This window comes from Falco naumanni, chromosome 11 (assembly GCF_017639655.2).
Source record: "Falco naumanni isolate bFalNau1 chromosome 11, bFalNau1.pat, whole genome shotgun sequence".
NCBI classification, from domain to species: domain Eukaryota; kingdom Metazoa; phylum Chordata; class Aves; order Falconiformes; family Falconidae; genus Falco; species Falco naumanni.
Window position 1 is genome coordinate 30882252 of NC_054064.1, and position 14447 is coordinate 30896698.

The following is a 14447-nucleotide window of genomic DNA, read 5'->3' on the forward strand; positions in this document are numbered from 1 at the left end:
CCTTCCCTCCCCCTGCAGAGTCACACGGCTCTGGCAGAGGCTGGAGCCCATCTCACAGTGGCACAGGAACCTCCTGCCCTGGCTTGTACTCTAGTCTGTCCTAGAGGAAACCCTCTGTGTAGGCTTCTGGGCCCTCTCTCACTGTGCCAAACGGCTGCCATGCCCCAATTTCTTCAGGTCTTCTTGTCAGGGCACCGCTGACTTACTCATAATGGATACAGACATCGAAACCAAGCAGTCTCTCCTCTGCAATGTGTGCTCTGTGGCTCCTGGAGGCTTTTTCAGTGCTGGAAGGAACGTGCCCCTTCACTTCGTTCTGCCTAGTCCAAAGCATCCTACAGGAGCTGTTTCCATCTGTTCTCAGGAAGAGAAGGAAGAAATTAGGCAGATCCTGGCAGTTGAGTGTTGCTGTTATTTATCCTGTTATTTATTTATTAAGCCAAATAATGAGATAAATCCCCAAACCACTGTTCATCCAATACTTATGTGTGTTTTCTGTCGCAGTACTAGCAATGACTATATGTTGGTAGCACAAGTTTGCTATTTGCTATTTGAGAGACTGTGGGTGTGTACAATGGGTGATGTGGAGAAGGGATGGAACCGTGTCTTCCACTTCTGTGTCATTCTATGCTGATTAAGTGCATCTTCTTCCATCTCTGATGCAAAGTTGCACAGACCTGTACCACAGCTCACTCACCAATGAGCAGATCATTTAGAGGTTTCTATTGTTCATAAATCATGGCAGAGAGAAAGCTAACATCTGAGTCCCCGAGGCTTCTGGTAATGTTGTGGCTCACCAAAGATCTTTCATCTCAGCCCTTACTTCTTGCTAAGAACTTGTCATCATCAGCACCAATAATTTTGGGAACACAAGTCTTTGATATGAATTTGAGTTTTATGATATTAGGAAGCTGATGCAATGCAATTTTTGTATCATGAGTGGTCTTTGCAGTAGCAAAGTCAGTCATTAAATCTTTACAGCAATCCAGGAAAGTTCTGTTTTGCAGTTTTGAACAAAAGGTGGCACTTACCTAGTGACGTTAACAAGGGAGTGAATGTCTCTAGACCTGATAGGAGTGAGCTAGGGCAGGTCTGTCGGTCTTCTATGGATGAGCTTCAGCTTTGTCTGCTCATATGTCAAGATAGCCAGGTGTAAACTATTTCTATTAGAGAAGTTAAGTGTTCATGTTAAAGTAGCTTGTGGCCTGAAACAATAACCCCTGCTAAGGGCCTGAGTTTATTAGGTCAATAATTAGCTTATTAGGCATACAGCTGTGCCTGTGTAGGTTTTTAAATTTCATCTTCTATCTGACTTGCATCTAGTGAGTTCAGTTTAGTTTGTAAAAGTTCACATATACTGTGAAGAGGTTGTAAAAAGGTTTGTTGAAGAAACAAAGCGGGGAACCTCATACAGGAAGTCTCAGGCTGCATGGGAGCGGAGAAGACATTAATGTACATTTTCCACAGAAGTTAAATTTAGCCAAAGGGTCAGTCTAATTCATAGAAAGCAAGCTGGTCTGAAGGAGCTGTGTGGTTCAGAAGAAAGTCCTTGCATCTGCCAGGGTACTGCACCCTCACGGAGGACCTAATACAACCCAGAGAATCTGCTGGAGCTATAGAGAAGCTCAAACAAAGTAGTCTGCACACAGTTCAGTTCTGGGTTTTCAAGAGAAGCTTTGCACATACTTCCAAACTCATAGCTGGGCTGCTTGGCTGTGTTTTAACTGTGATACAGCCCACCGGGATTACACAGTGAGCTGGGCTCCTTCCCCAGTGGGGTTACAGGGAAGAGTCCCTGCAAGTTACAAGCAAGTCATCAAGGTCAACAGATGAAACAACTGGACTGTATTTCTCAGGAAGGAGCACTAGAAAAAGGATTCACATGTGTTTAGAAAAGCCAAACTAGGTTGATGCTTGGACCTTATTCACTCCACAGAGGTTCACTGCATGTTGTACCATGTGGGTTTGGAAGTTGATTACATGTTAGATAGGGAAGGATAATCAGCTCTGTTGTTTAGAGACAGTGGTCATCTCTGCCTTCACTAGCATCTCAAGAACAGTGCTTTCAGGTGAATTCCCCACCTACCTATAAGCTTAGGTAAGAGAAAACAGGCATATGATAGGGTCTTAATGATAGGAAGATTAAAAGAAGAATCTTACAGAGAACTGGAAAGCATGGAAGGGATTTCAAGGGTGGGTGTGCCATATCTTCTGAAAGGTAGAAGAATACTTGCAGAAGTTGGATCTATTCAGATGGAAGCAAGTTTTTTAGGGACACCTGATAATGATTTCCACTGTCAAATACAATTTTTACTTTAAAAAGTGTGAAGAGATTCTTCTGCTTTAGGGTAGACTAAAAGTAACTCAAAACCCTGACAATCCCTCAGTAACTGCCGTTTTCTTAGGTAGCTGTAACATCTTGGAAGTTTGTCCTTCATGATAAAAAGGGGACACCATTGAATTTCTGTATTATAAAAGAGTCTCCCCAAAGTCATAGTAGGGTTGCACAGTATGCTAAATCAAACTATGTACCTGAACACAAAACCCACTGATCTTTCACATTGTTTGTATTTGCTATTTTATGTTTTTGTTAGAGACAAAATAGTCAGTAAAGTCAGGAAGGGGAAGTGAAATTGCTTGCTATCAAGTTTTAGTTGTTATTTTTAATGTAACAGTACCCCATTCCTGGATGGGGAATACACATGAGGTGACAGGTGGATGAAGATGGAGCACTAGGAAACTGGGAGGTTAGGTCAGGCCACTGACACCAGGAACTGAGCAAGAGCTAGGTTGAAGATTCCTAGTAAACCTTCTATTAGATATTCAGGCTAATGAGGGAGGCTTAACCTTAAAGACGTCTTCTTCCTGGTGGTTTCTTGTATTCCTGGGTGCCAAGGTTTGTGGTGTTATAAACACAGATCTGCAGCAGCAGCCTTAATGAAAGTAGTATATACAGCTCAGCTATCTATCCAATCTCACTGGAGCTTTAGAGTGCACATGGGCCAAATTAGCATTTCTGATTAACCTCTGCTTTTTGTGTAAATGTTCCAAGCTGTGAATCCTTATGTTACTACAGTGAGCTGGAAAAGCTTTACGTTCATATCCAAGCAACATCTTAAAAAGCAACTGATGATTTTGTCGTTGTCTTGACTGGTAGACTGAACCCTGCTTGGTGTGATTATTTTGCAAGTAAGAAGTGTGCTCAGACTGACAGCTTGTATGTTGTGTTTTATCTTCCAAAAGAATTTTTACAGTCTGTAGTTCTAAGCTTCAAAAATAGTATAGGTTTATAACTGAAAGACTGGCAGATGTTTAGCTGTTGTGGATAAAAGCAAGGTTTAAGTACAGCTGTTATTTTCACATGCTGGTATCATGTAGAGCAGTGCTGAAGACCAATACGTTATAGCTGGCTTTTAAGGATACTAGCACCCTAAGAAATTGTTTATATCTCTCCCGCCTATTCTTTGTAACTCTTTGTAATGCTTCCAGCAACTACAGTGATATACTTAGATAGAAGAGCTGATCTACTGAAGCCTTACCCTAAAAATGAACTCCGCTAATCAACTGCTCATGACTCTAACAGATGTTACTGTTTTTCAGACAATTGGAACCTCATGTTCTACTATATTTTTTGGGGGTTTTTTTTCTTCTTTTCATACTAGCAGCAAATACCCCATTACACATGTGAGCTTCAGAAACTTGTCACATGATACCAGGAACAAATTTTTAAGCTAGTCAGCAAAGTTCAGGTTTGAAGTGGTGGTCCACTGAAGGCAACTGGGTCTTAGATGCTGGAGGAGTGGTTTATGGAACTACTATGCTGTGGTTTTGTTGTAAATGCCAATACTCCAGCCTCGTTTTCAATTTGGAAATGTCAGATGAACTCAGAGCGCAACTCTTCTTTTCAAAGACTGAATCACTGTAGGATGTGGAGATAAAGTTAAGTGATACTTTTGAGGATATGAGTATTATACTTTTGAAACCACAGAAATGGGATGAGAATTGTTCATATGAAATGGGATGAGAATTGTTCATGTGGTGTTGTTATATAAGGACTTTTCTCCTGTGGCAGGTCAAAATCAGTGAATTTTCAGACAGTGGAAATACAGATGTGAAGGATTTACTTTTTACTTTGTTTAGTCTGCTGCACATAGTGTACTGTTCCAGGTTTTTCTAATTGGTGACTGATGGATCATTGATCAGTTAATGCAGGGGTCCTCAAACTACGGCCCCCCAGGGTCCTCAATCCAGCCCCCGGTATTTACAGACACGTGGGGGGGGAAACCAAGCAGCCGCAGATGACTGCCTGCCACTTAATCTGCACGCTGGCCCCCTGTTTAAAAAGTTTGAGGACCCCTGAGTTAATGTCTTTGTGTGGTTTAAGCAGAAGGAAAAATAATGTGGGTAGAAGGGATGATATATTGTCATTCCACAAAGATGCAATGTACTTCACTCTCAGCAAGATCAGAACTACTTAGTGGAAGCAAATCACCTGTTAAAAAAATACAATGGAACAGGTTTTAGGCACTGGAGACACACTTCTTTGAAGTAAATAATTTCTAAACCATTTTTCTGTTAGCAGTGAGCAACTAACTGTGAACCTTCCCCTACCCACAGCTCACCCATGCTGAATTGGCATGAGCATGGCTCAATAGACACCAGGAAGTGTGCCTGTAAACCAGGACGTTTATCAGTATACACACATTGTTAGCCAAGCAGGTTCCTGACCAAATGTGGGATACCATAACCAGAACTTGTTCCTTTCACCCTTTCCCAAAGTAAATGTATTAACTTGCTGCTGTTGCTGGACTTGATTGTCATGAAAAACACAAGTACAAAGAGCAGTGTGAGTTGCAAGCTGTTTCATTAAGTGAATGGAAAAAGGCAAGGGTGAGGATAGGGAAGGGTATTGACTGTCTCTGCAGCCACTCTTAGGATAATAGGTACTTCTGAAACATTTCTCAGCTGGTAAAGATTTAATCAGTTAAGAATATGGCCAATAATATGCATTGGGCATGTTTGTAGTTGTTTTCAAGCCAGTGATATGTTCTCTTCTTTGAACATCACATTCCTCCCTGTTGTTTTAAAGCCAAACTCTAACCTCCTGGTGCTGTCTGCATGTATTTGATGGAACTTGAACTTGGGTTGAAGGTCTGGAGTGCAGAAAGATTTCTGTCTGTGTAAAAGTGCTGTATGTTTTTCATAGCTGTAGATGAGATTTCTTCTTTGCTTCTTGCACTCTCTGTAGAGAAGGAAACTGAAGCTGACAAAAGATGGGTAACAGAAAGCCATTGGATGATCCTCCTTAGGACATGTGCACAGTGATGGGAGTGGGAGAAGAGGAATTGCTGGAGAAAGAACCATCTAAGCTAAGGGATGACAGAACTTCCAGAAGAGTTTGATTAGGAGTGCTGAAGTTGGATGGGATGAAGTTTGCCTGGGAGACAAAAGATAGCATATTGATTTGAAAGTTTGAGAAGTGCCTTTTGAAACTGAGGGAAGAATGATTTTAGTGGAATGAAGGAGGTTGGCTGGGCAGAATCCGGCATGAGCCTGGAAGAGGAGAAATCCAGATGTTTTTGCCAATGGTGAGCCCAGTGATCTTAGAAATACAAGGAAGAGGTGGGAGACGGGAGACACAGAGTGAGCAATACTTGAAAAGGCAGAGCTGGTGAAAGAATGGATTTGGGTTCTTTTAAGTTAGCAGAAATTTGCACAAGCTTGTGCTGTAGAGAGAAAGAAAATAAGCACTGGAGCAGAAGAAATATGTAAGGGTAAAGAAAAAGAAAACCAGATTGATTTGTGGATCAGTGGGGAGGCTAAAGGGAAAGCAGATAAGAGGTTTCTTTATAGGATGTGAGAGAGCCTTACTGGCAGAGAAGAAAAAGAATAAATTATGCATTATCAGGTTATCTCTTGGATGTGATAAGCCAAGTTCAATGAAGAGAGAGAAGAGGGGGACAGAAGAAAGGGGGTATTTGGGCAGCAACGACTTTGAGGGCTGGTCAAAGAAGCTGAAAATACTGCTGAGATCATGAATGTGGGTTACAGCTAAATTAGAGGTGAATTTCCAGTGGTAGAAAGGTGGCAGGACAGAAAGGGATGGAAGTCAGTCCTCAGGGGCAGACTTTCACCAGGAGATTTCCTCTGCTTTTGCAGAGGAGGCACATACAGGAAAAGAAAGAAGAGGATTAATGGAGAAGAATAAAACATGGAGTGAATCATACTCACTGATGGGAGAAAGGGAAGATAAAAAGTAGGGAGAAAGACTGAAACTGGGCAAGATGTCACTGATGCTAATGGGAAAGAGCAGATGGAAGATCACTGTTAAGCAATGCTGCAAGAGACTTAGGCAATGACTGAACTTGGAAGCTCTGCCGCACAGCAGTAGAAGGTACAAAAAGTTTACATGAAGTCAGGTCAAAGTGTCAGCTACTTCCTTCTGATGTGAGCAGAGGTGCATGTCACTGTCACTCTTGTCAAGCCATTGGCTCTGGCTGAAGGTGTGGCCTTCCTGCTCTGTGGATGCAGGGTGCCAACTTGACCAGACCTTTTTTCTTGCATTGTCTGTTCTGATAGGTTCAGTCGCATTTCTTCTCTACGTATTGACAGTTCTGCAGCACACATAGGAGACTACCTTTTAAAACAGTTGCTCCTCAGAGTAGTCTGCCAGTTGGTGATAGAGCTGATGTAAAGCCCGCTGAAATAAATGCAAAGACTCCAACTGTCGGTAGTATTGAACAGTATGTATCTGATTAAAAATCACTTTCCCTTTGACTGTGTTTTCAGTCTCTTTTTCTGACATATTTAGGAGAGTTATACTATGGAAAGCACAAATCAAAATGTATCTATGGAACATGTCTAGAGGTAATAGCAGTGAATAGAGCCTAATTAAGTTAGTCTTTTGGACTTAACAATTTCCACAGTGGTGGTCTCGTGTCTGTGATCAGTGGTCTGCCTTTTGAAGTATTTAGAGAAGGTAACTTGTTACGTGTTAACCGGACCTAGCGGAAACAGACCTGGGGTGTATGGAGAGACCAAAAGCCTGAATGGCCAGGGAGAATAATTTCAAGTGGTTTCCCAGGCTCAAGATGGCTTGGTTCAAATAGTTCCCAGACATACAGAGATGAGAGTGAAGATACATGGTCAGCATAATAGAAGTATTTCCCCTCCCCATTCTGGGGCAAGAGGGCTTAGTAAACCAAAGCCAGCTTTGCCTGTAGCCCTATTTAAAGCGCTCCTGTAGATTTTTGGAGGGGGTGTAAGAAAACTCTGTGACCCTCTGCCCTGCTTCCAGCCATGTGGCCAGGAAGACAGAGACATTCCTCCTTCCAGGAAGGATTTCCAAAAGTCTTAAATCTGCAGTGGGGTTGACTCATAGTAATCTCCTCTGTGTATGTGTGTGTGTGTGTGTCTAAAGCACATGACCTGGCGAATGGGTCCCTTTGAGAAGGTGATGATGGGAGATCTGCTGTGTAGTAGCCACTCAAAGCAGTGGTTGGTTGTGTGGACTACCTGGGAGAGTTCAGTCCCTGGGGGTTTTCAGTCTGGCACCTCTCACTATCGCGTTCATGCAGCCGCTCACATACGCACAGTGCCATCAATGAGTAGTCATCTCCCGGTTGCACGCCCACGTAGCACATCAGGAAGGAAACGGCTGGTCTCTCAAAGTCAGGAGTATTAAAAAAAAAAAAAAAAAAAAAGGCAGCAAACAGCAGGCAGCCTGTGTATTGTACCGATTCCTCCCGGACTGAAGGAATCCTTTGCCCCATGATTCATGCTGAGCTGTCTGCTCCATCCGGCAGCAGCCGTGTCAGGCAGCCACCCACTTTCAACTGGGTGCCGGCTCTGCCGCTGCTGGCACTGGAGCCTGCAGCGTTTCAGGATTCTTTTGTTAGTCAGGGCACTGGCACTTCCTTTGGCATTTGTCAGTCTCCAGGAAGGCTTGTGTGTGAGCAGGGGCTTTTTTTTTTTTTTTGTGTGTGTGTGTTACTGTTTTGTTAGTTTACACATTTGGAACCTGAGGGTTTGATTCAGATGTCTTCCTTGCTCTCTGTTCTCTGTAGGTTGAAGTCTCTGATTTCTGATGATTAGCCAATACTGGCTGTTCTGGCTATGAAGATGTCTCAAATCAATCCTATCCTGTCTGGCTTTCCAGGAAGAGAGCTGTCCCTCCCCTTGCTCTCGCAGCCCCTGTCATCCCAGATTGAAATTTATCAGAGCTGCTGCGAGCAGGAAATTAGCTCCTTTACAACTTGTTCTCCACTGCTTCTCATGCATTTTATTGTTTTAACATTTTCCAGAAAATAAGGCAGAAAGCAAGCCTGCTTCCTCTTGAGAAGAGTTGTGCTGTTAACCTGTGAAATGCTTATTTCCCTGGCAGGCTGCTGCTTATCTTTGTAGCAGAACCACAAGATTAAAATCAGTTTAAGTTGAACTGAGATAATGAATAAAACACTGGAAAACATTTAGTCATCCTTTAGCATCCTGGAGATAAGGATTTCTACATATAGGCATCAAAGCTGTAATGAACAGTAAAGGAGGGATAGGCTCAGGAAAAATGGAGTTAAGGGCGCTGCCTACAGACTTAGGAATGTGCCTGTGAGGAACTTATTTGGGGGCCTGGGTCTTTAACACCTGTATTAAATTGGCTTTACTTTTGTTAAGAGCTGAGCACCTGCTACTTCCATGCATGCAGAACTCACCTTAGAATTGCATTCAGGTAACAGAAAAGTGGTTTTTGCTTATTTTATGTCTGACTTTAAATATGGATATATTAATGTTTTCTGTGTGTCTTTCCAACAGCAACATTGGAAGATTTTTTTTTTTAGATATGCAGAAGGAAGGCACTCTCTTAATTAATATCAGACATTTTTGGTGTTATTCAGCATTAAAAATAAACCTCTGCCTTTGCCAGAAGTAAATTTGGCAATTGTGTGCTCCCTGCTGCAGGAAAACAATGTCTCTCTTTAGAGCTCAGAACCAAGCTTTGGCAATGAAATGAGGCCCAATGTCCATTGATCTCAATGGAAAACCTATTATTAGAAAGATCGCTGTGACCACATCCTGCCATCATTTTGTACTGAGAACCACCACTGAGGTCAGCAGGATTTTTGTGCAAATATTTATGGCAGGATATGGCCCACTTCAGGGCATTCTGAGGGTTGACAAGCCTTCAGATGAATTGTTCCTTCTTCGTGTTGATCCTATCAGCCCAATCTGATCCATGAACAATTCAGAATCCCACCATCCAAGCTGGTGTTGACCGAAACCAAGTAACTCAGTTCATGCAATTTGAATGCAGACATGAGGCAAGACTGGCATTGCACAATGTCCTGGCTGATTATGCTGTGCCATGAATACTGAATGGGTTGTATCCTAACTTCTCCAGAAAGCAGCAAGAACTAAATTGCTGCTGTGATAGATAGGTCTGTGGCTTCAGCAAGTGAAAACTGTTGTTAATTGAGTAACTTGAGATTTTTGTTTTCAGCAAATGCTTTGCATATGTGACTAGTGCAGCTAATTTCCTGCTTGCCAAATTCAGTTCTATCAACACTTGTCGGAACCATGAGCTCGGATAGCCGAGGGAATGCTCTCTCCTTTATCCTTTTGATATGGGGAATAAATGAATTCTTTTCGGCTTACTGTACATCCGTGTTTTCACTGGACAGCAGAAAACTGTGTCACTGACTCATTGTTTGATCTTGGGTAAATCATCTAATCCTGTCTATCCCGGTACCCTTGTGTGCATAAATAATGTAATGACTCTCATCTGTCTTTACAAGCTGTTAGAATAACTTTGGGTAATATCATTTAGCTTTACTTTAGTCTTTTCCATAATGTTTTATTGGTGAAAGGAGGAGTCTTTTATCCAAGTCAAAGCCAAAAGGTTTCTTATCCCTGTCTGGGTGCTGAAATAATCAGCATTCACAGGTTTTTATGATTTGCTTAAGCGATAGCATTTTAGCTAAAGTGTTTCCTACACCTGTAGGGCCAGACTTTATATAGAAGTTCGATGCTGCAGAAATTTCTCTGATAAAATGACAACCTGGTATTTTCAGTGATAGCTGTTGGAGCCCAGCTGGGCTTTGGGAAGGTGGGAACATACCTGTGCAGTGAACCTAAGTTACATTCTTCCAAACTCTGTACATGGATTCCCTGTAAAAGGTGAAATAGGCACAACAAATTGATACTTACCTGAAAGAGGAGTTACACTATTGCCTGGTTCATATGAAAAGTGTATGTCAGATTGCAGCCTAAAAGCTTACAAAACAAATTAAAAGCTTAATCATTTCCCTGTGTATCAACAGCTATAAAGAGGAAAAAAAAACAAAACCAAAAAAACAAACAAAAAAACACCCCACCAAAAAACCAAACCCAAAATGTGACCTGAAAAGGTAAATGGGCCATTCCCTAGTAGCAAGCCTGAAAGACATTTTCAGCTATAGACTGTGCAAAGTGATTCTTTGTATTATGGTCTGAATTTTGAGGCCCAGAGCTAATGTGGTTTATGGCCGCCTTCTCCTGTTATTGTCGTTATGTGCCTAAAGAAAATGTCACTCCAATGCTAATAGCAGAACTTTAGGTAGATATGTATTTGTTTCCATGAAACTGGTCTCTTTGAAACCTTCTTCACTCAGAGATAAAAATTCTGGAGGGAAGAGACTGCAGGACAGGAGAATCTGAGGGTACAGGGGATAGGTAGTATTCTCAATAAGAGCACTTCTAAGGGACATGGGAGAGAAACATTCCTTCCCTGCCCTGCCCCCCCCCCCCCCCCCCCCCCCCGATTTTTTGTTTTGGCTTTGGTGAAAAAAAAATGTCTACTTTTCTATTTCAGTATTATCCCAATGCAAGAATAAAACTAAATGCTAAACCCTCAAAAATAGTTGCAAAACGGAATTCTTGTTTTCCAGCCAGTTCTGGGCCAGAAGAATTTGATGTTTGTGGAGGGCTGGAGAGCGAGGTTTCTTCTTAAACAGGAAAAGTGTAATCCTGCTACTGCACCTTAGAGATGCCTGGTTCCCCAGTAGAGCTCTCCATAAAGCAGCTTGCATTCCATCCCACACAGCGACCATAGCATAGGCAGTAAGTACGCTAATGGAGACAGCCTTGTGGTTAATGTGCTGAATCGGGACTCAGACTAGGTTCAGTTCTGGCTTGCCCAGAGATTTCTTATTTAATCTTGAGCAATGCATTTAATCTGTCTGTGCTTAGTTTCCTATCCGTGAGAGTTTGCCTGCATGAGGCATCAGTGAACTGCTTTAAGTACAGATGTGACATTAATTTAGTACAACCTGTTAGGCAAACTAACAGTTTTAAGGTTAGTTTAAGATTTTTTTGGTATAGGTTTAAGCTAAAGTAGCTAATTTACAACTCAGAGTACATATTTTTCACAGGTGCATCTAAAAATCAGATTGAATCAAGATAATGAAGCTGAAAAGTCCATGTGCACATGTAATTGCTGCTAAAAAATACTTTTTTTTCTCTAAACCTTGTCTGGGGGGACAGAAACAACCTTTTGTCTGGCTCCCTACACGAATGATCAAATAATTTCTAGCCAATACTGGAGGTGTGAGTCTACCGACAACCCTGTGGGGGCCATTATCCTATGGGCTCCCTTGCCTGAAAAGGCCCTATATTCACGCATGTTTTGTAGGGAGAATGAGATACTCAGACTTCAGGAGAGGTAAAAAACCTTATGATTGAGTTTTCTTACAAGGCTGTAATAGAAAATGACAGAAATAGACAGCGAGAGAAGTCTTCGTGTTGGTCTCCATCATTGCAGAGCCTAAAATAGGAGGCTTTGAATTCAGTGATTTTTATTGCCGTCCTTTGAATGAAAACGTGCAGGTTCAGTCAGCACGAAGAAGCTGCATTGCTGAAATGAAAGGGAATCTTTTAACTGCTTCCTTCTATTGTCTTGTCTTACTATCTGCTTTGCCACCGATGTTCTTTTTTGTTGGAATTAACACCATGGTTTTTTGTTCCCAGGAATAATAATAGCAATAATAGAAAATTACTGCTTTGCAAGTAATTTTGGAAAGTACATACGGAAATCTTTAGGAGTGAAAATAGCTGCAATGGATGATAGTTGCTGCTAGCAATGAAAATGTTTGGCTTAAGGTATATTAAAAAAGCATGTCAGAGATGCTGAAATTTCATCTGGATAGATATACACATCAACTGAGTGCATGGTCTTCTCAGACACTGGAAGGATAGAGGGGAGATTGTGAATACCCCAAAGTCCTGACCTGCCTTTGTAAAGTTCTCCTTACCACAGGCACTAAGTGTTGTTTAATGCAAGTCAAGCACTCCAGATGAGGAAAGAGAGAGAAATTAGTCTGAACAGGAAGCTTCAAATATTCTAAGACTAATTGAGTTTAGATAATTAAGGGGGTTTAGAGCAGTAATTCAGAGGAGAATGGGAGGGGAGGACAGTTTAATTGAGATTGCCTGTCCATCTGTGAATTCTCCATGCAGCCTTCTGTGGCATGTCCCGGTTGTCATTCGTTTTGACCTAGAGGAATTGATGTCATTTGTATTGACCTTATTAGCTAGCAACACTGCAGGCTTCCCTGTGTATTTTGTAGCTATTCGCATACTGCCTCTGGAGCAGTGCATGTGTGACAGTTGTCCGTGTTGTCCTTGACTGGAGGAAATACCCTGCCCTGGCGTGTCTGCCCTTTTGAGACCTCATAGTATACTCTGGGGTCACGCCAGGAGTTGGGGGGATGAGGAGCAGTATTTGAATGCTGCTTTGTGGTTCAGTAGAGGCCGTTCCATGCAGATTGGAGCTAAGTCTTCATCTCTGCTACAGCAAGGCAGCTAAAATTGGAATCAAAACTCAAACCTCTGCTTCTAGGGGAGGGTTGATGGTGATGATAAGCCTGGCTGGTTCAGTAGGTGAGAGGAGATGGCAGCCAAGCCTCACAGCTTGCCAAGAGAAAAGGTTCTCAATAGCTTTGCACTGACTGCTACTAAGAAAACAACTTTTTTAAAGGATCTCATTGAATATTCTGCACCTTGGGAGTGCACTTGCCTGTGCTAGCTGCCGTACAGCATCATGGATCCTCTCCTGCTCTGTGACTCCCTGTGCAGATGCAGCTGGTTGATGTCTCACAGATCAAGCTTCCCTGCTGCCTTTAACGGGCAGGGAGCATGACAGAGACAGACCCTACCCTGGCACTGTGGGCATGAGAGATTTGGACACAATGGGCAGGAAGCAGGTGAGTGAGACTGTCCTGCAGTGCAGCAGATGTGGCAGTTGTTGAGGATGGTGCTGAAGGGCTCGCAGTCATTGACTCAGCTGCTGTCTGACAGCACGGGCAAACCTGGAGCACTGCAAGAATGGTGTTGACATTTGAATTTTGATTTAGTATTGAATAAATGAGAAACATGATGCTAAAGCTGTGTCCTGCTCAACCACCCCTCTCTTAGGCCGTGTCCACCCTGCGGGCAAGCGGCATTGAATTCCAATTTTATGCTGACTGGTGCCTGTAGATACTCCAGTGATTTAAATGGGGCTAGCCCAGCACCATGCCAAATGTAATCCAGATCAAATGCTGTTAAAACTGCAGCAGATCATGTTTCTTAATTTAGAAAGTAGCTAGGAAATACTGAGAGGAAGGACCTTGAAGCCTCTATGAGCACTGACCAATTGTAATGTGCTTCTTGTGCTGTGTTTGTAAATACAGGCAATTTGACTTGGTGCTCCACAGGCTGTTCTGTCACCATCAGAACCTCTGCAAGTGGAATGTCTGGGGTTTTCTTCTTGTCTCCTTCTGCTTTTTTACAAGCGTTGCAGTGGAGGAGTTGCAGCAAAGATTGAAGGGCCCTTTTCTGGAAGACCATCCTACTTGTGCCAGGAGTCTGCTCATCAAAAATGAGGAAACAAACTCTAGGATGTTTTCATGGGGAGAGTCAGGCAAATGCTCTGTACTGATGTGCTATTGTCAGGTGTTTTCCTAGTGATTGTCATTGTTACTACCCCTCTGGGGCTATTCAGATATGGGAAAGTGTAATAAATAATCAAAGAGGATGTTCCTGGCTGCTAATTTTCAGTCAGATTTGATACTGGTCCAAGATTTAACACTTCCTTTCTCTGCCAACCACATACTAAAAATAACATATTTTCAGGATATTGGAGACCACTAGAAACCTGTGGTATTTGGCATTTGAGTATCACCTTTCATCTGGAGATCTTAGAGCAAAAAGTTGGCGCTTCACTGCATCTCCTTGGAACTGGGAGAATTTGAGACATTTTCGGAGCTGTTTGAGATGTAGGTGAACAGGAGACAAAATCTCAGAATGGCTCGAAAGGTCTGAACTTCCTTCCTGAGTGACATCTATTTGGAAAAAAAAAAAAGTGACTTTACCTTGGAAGTCTCACGGGTCTTCTGTCTGTGCTTCAGAGCATGGTTAGTCCCTCCTGGAGGCAGGGGAGA

At 42.5% G+C, this 14447-nt stretch overlaps 1 protein-coding gene across 5 annotated transcripts in view; it reads left to right on the forward strand.

The window, feature by feature from the left end:
- The window catches only part of FGGY (FGGY carbohydrate kinase domain containing), a 325709-nt gene that overhangs the window by 49359 nt on the left and 261903 nt on the right, over positions 1-14447 (forward strand). The gene's annotated exons all lie outside the window — the stretch shown is intronic.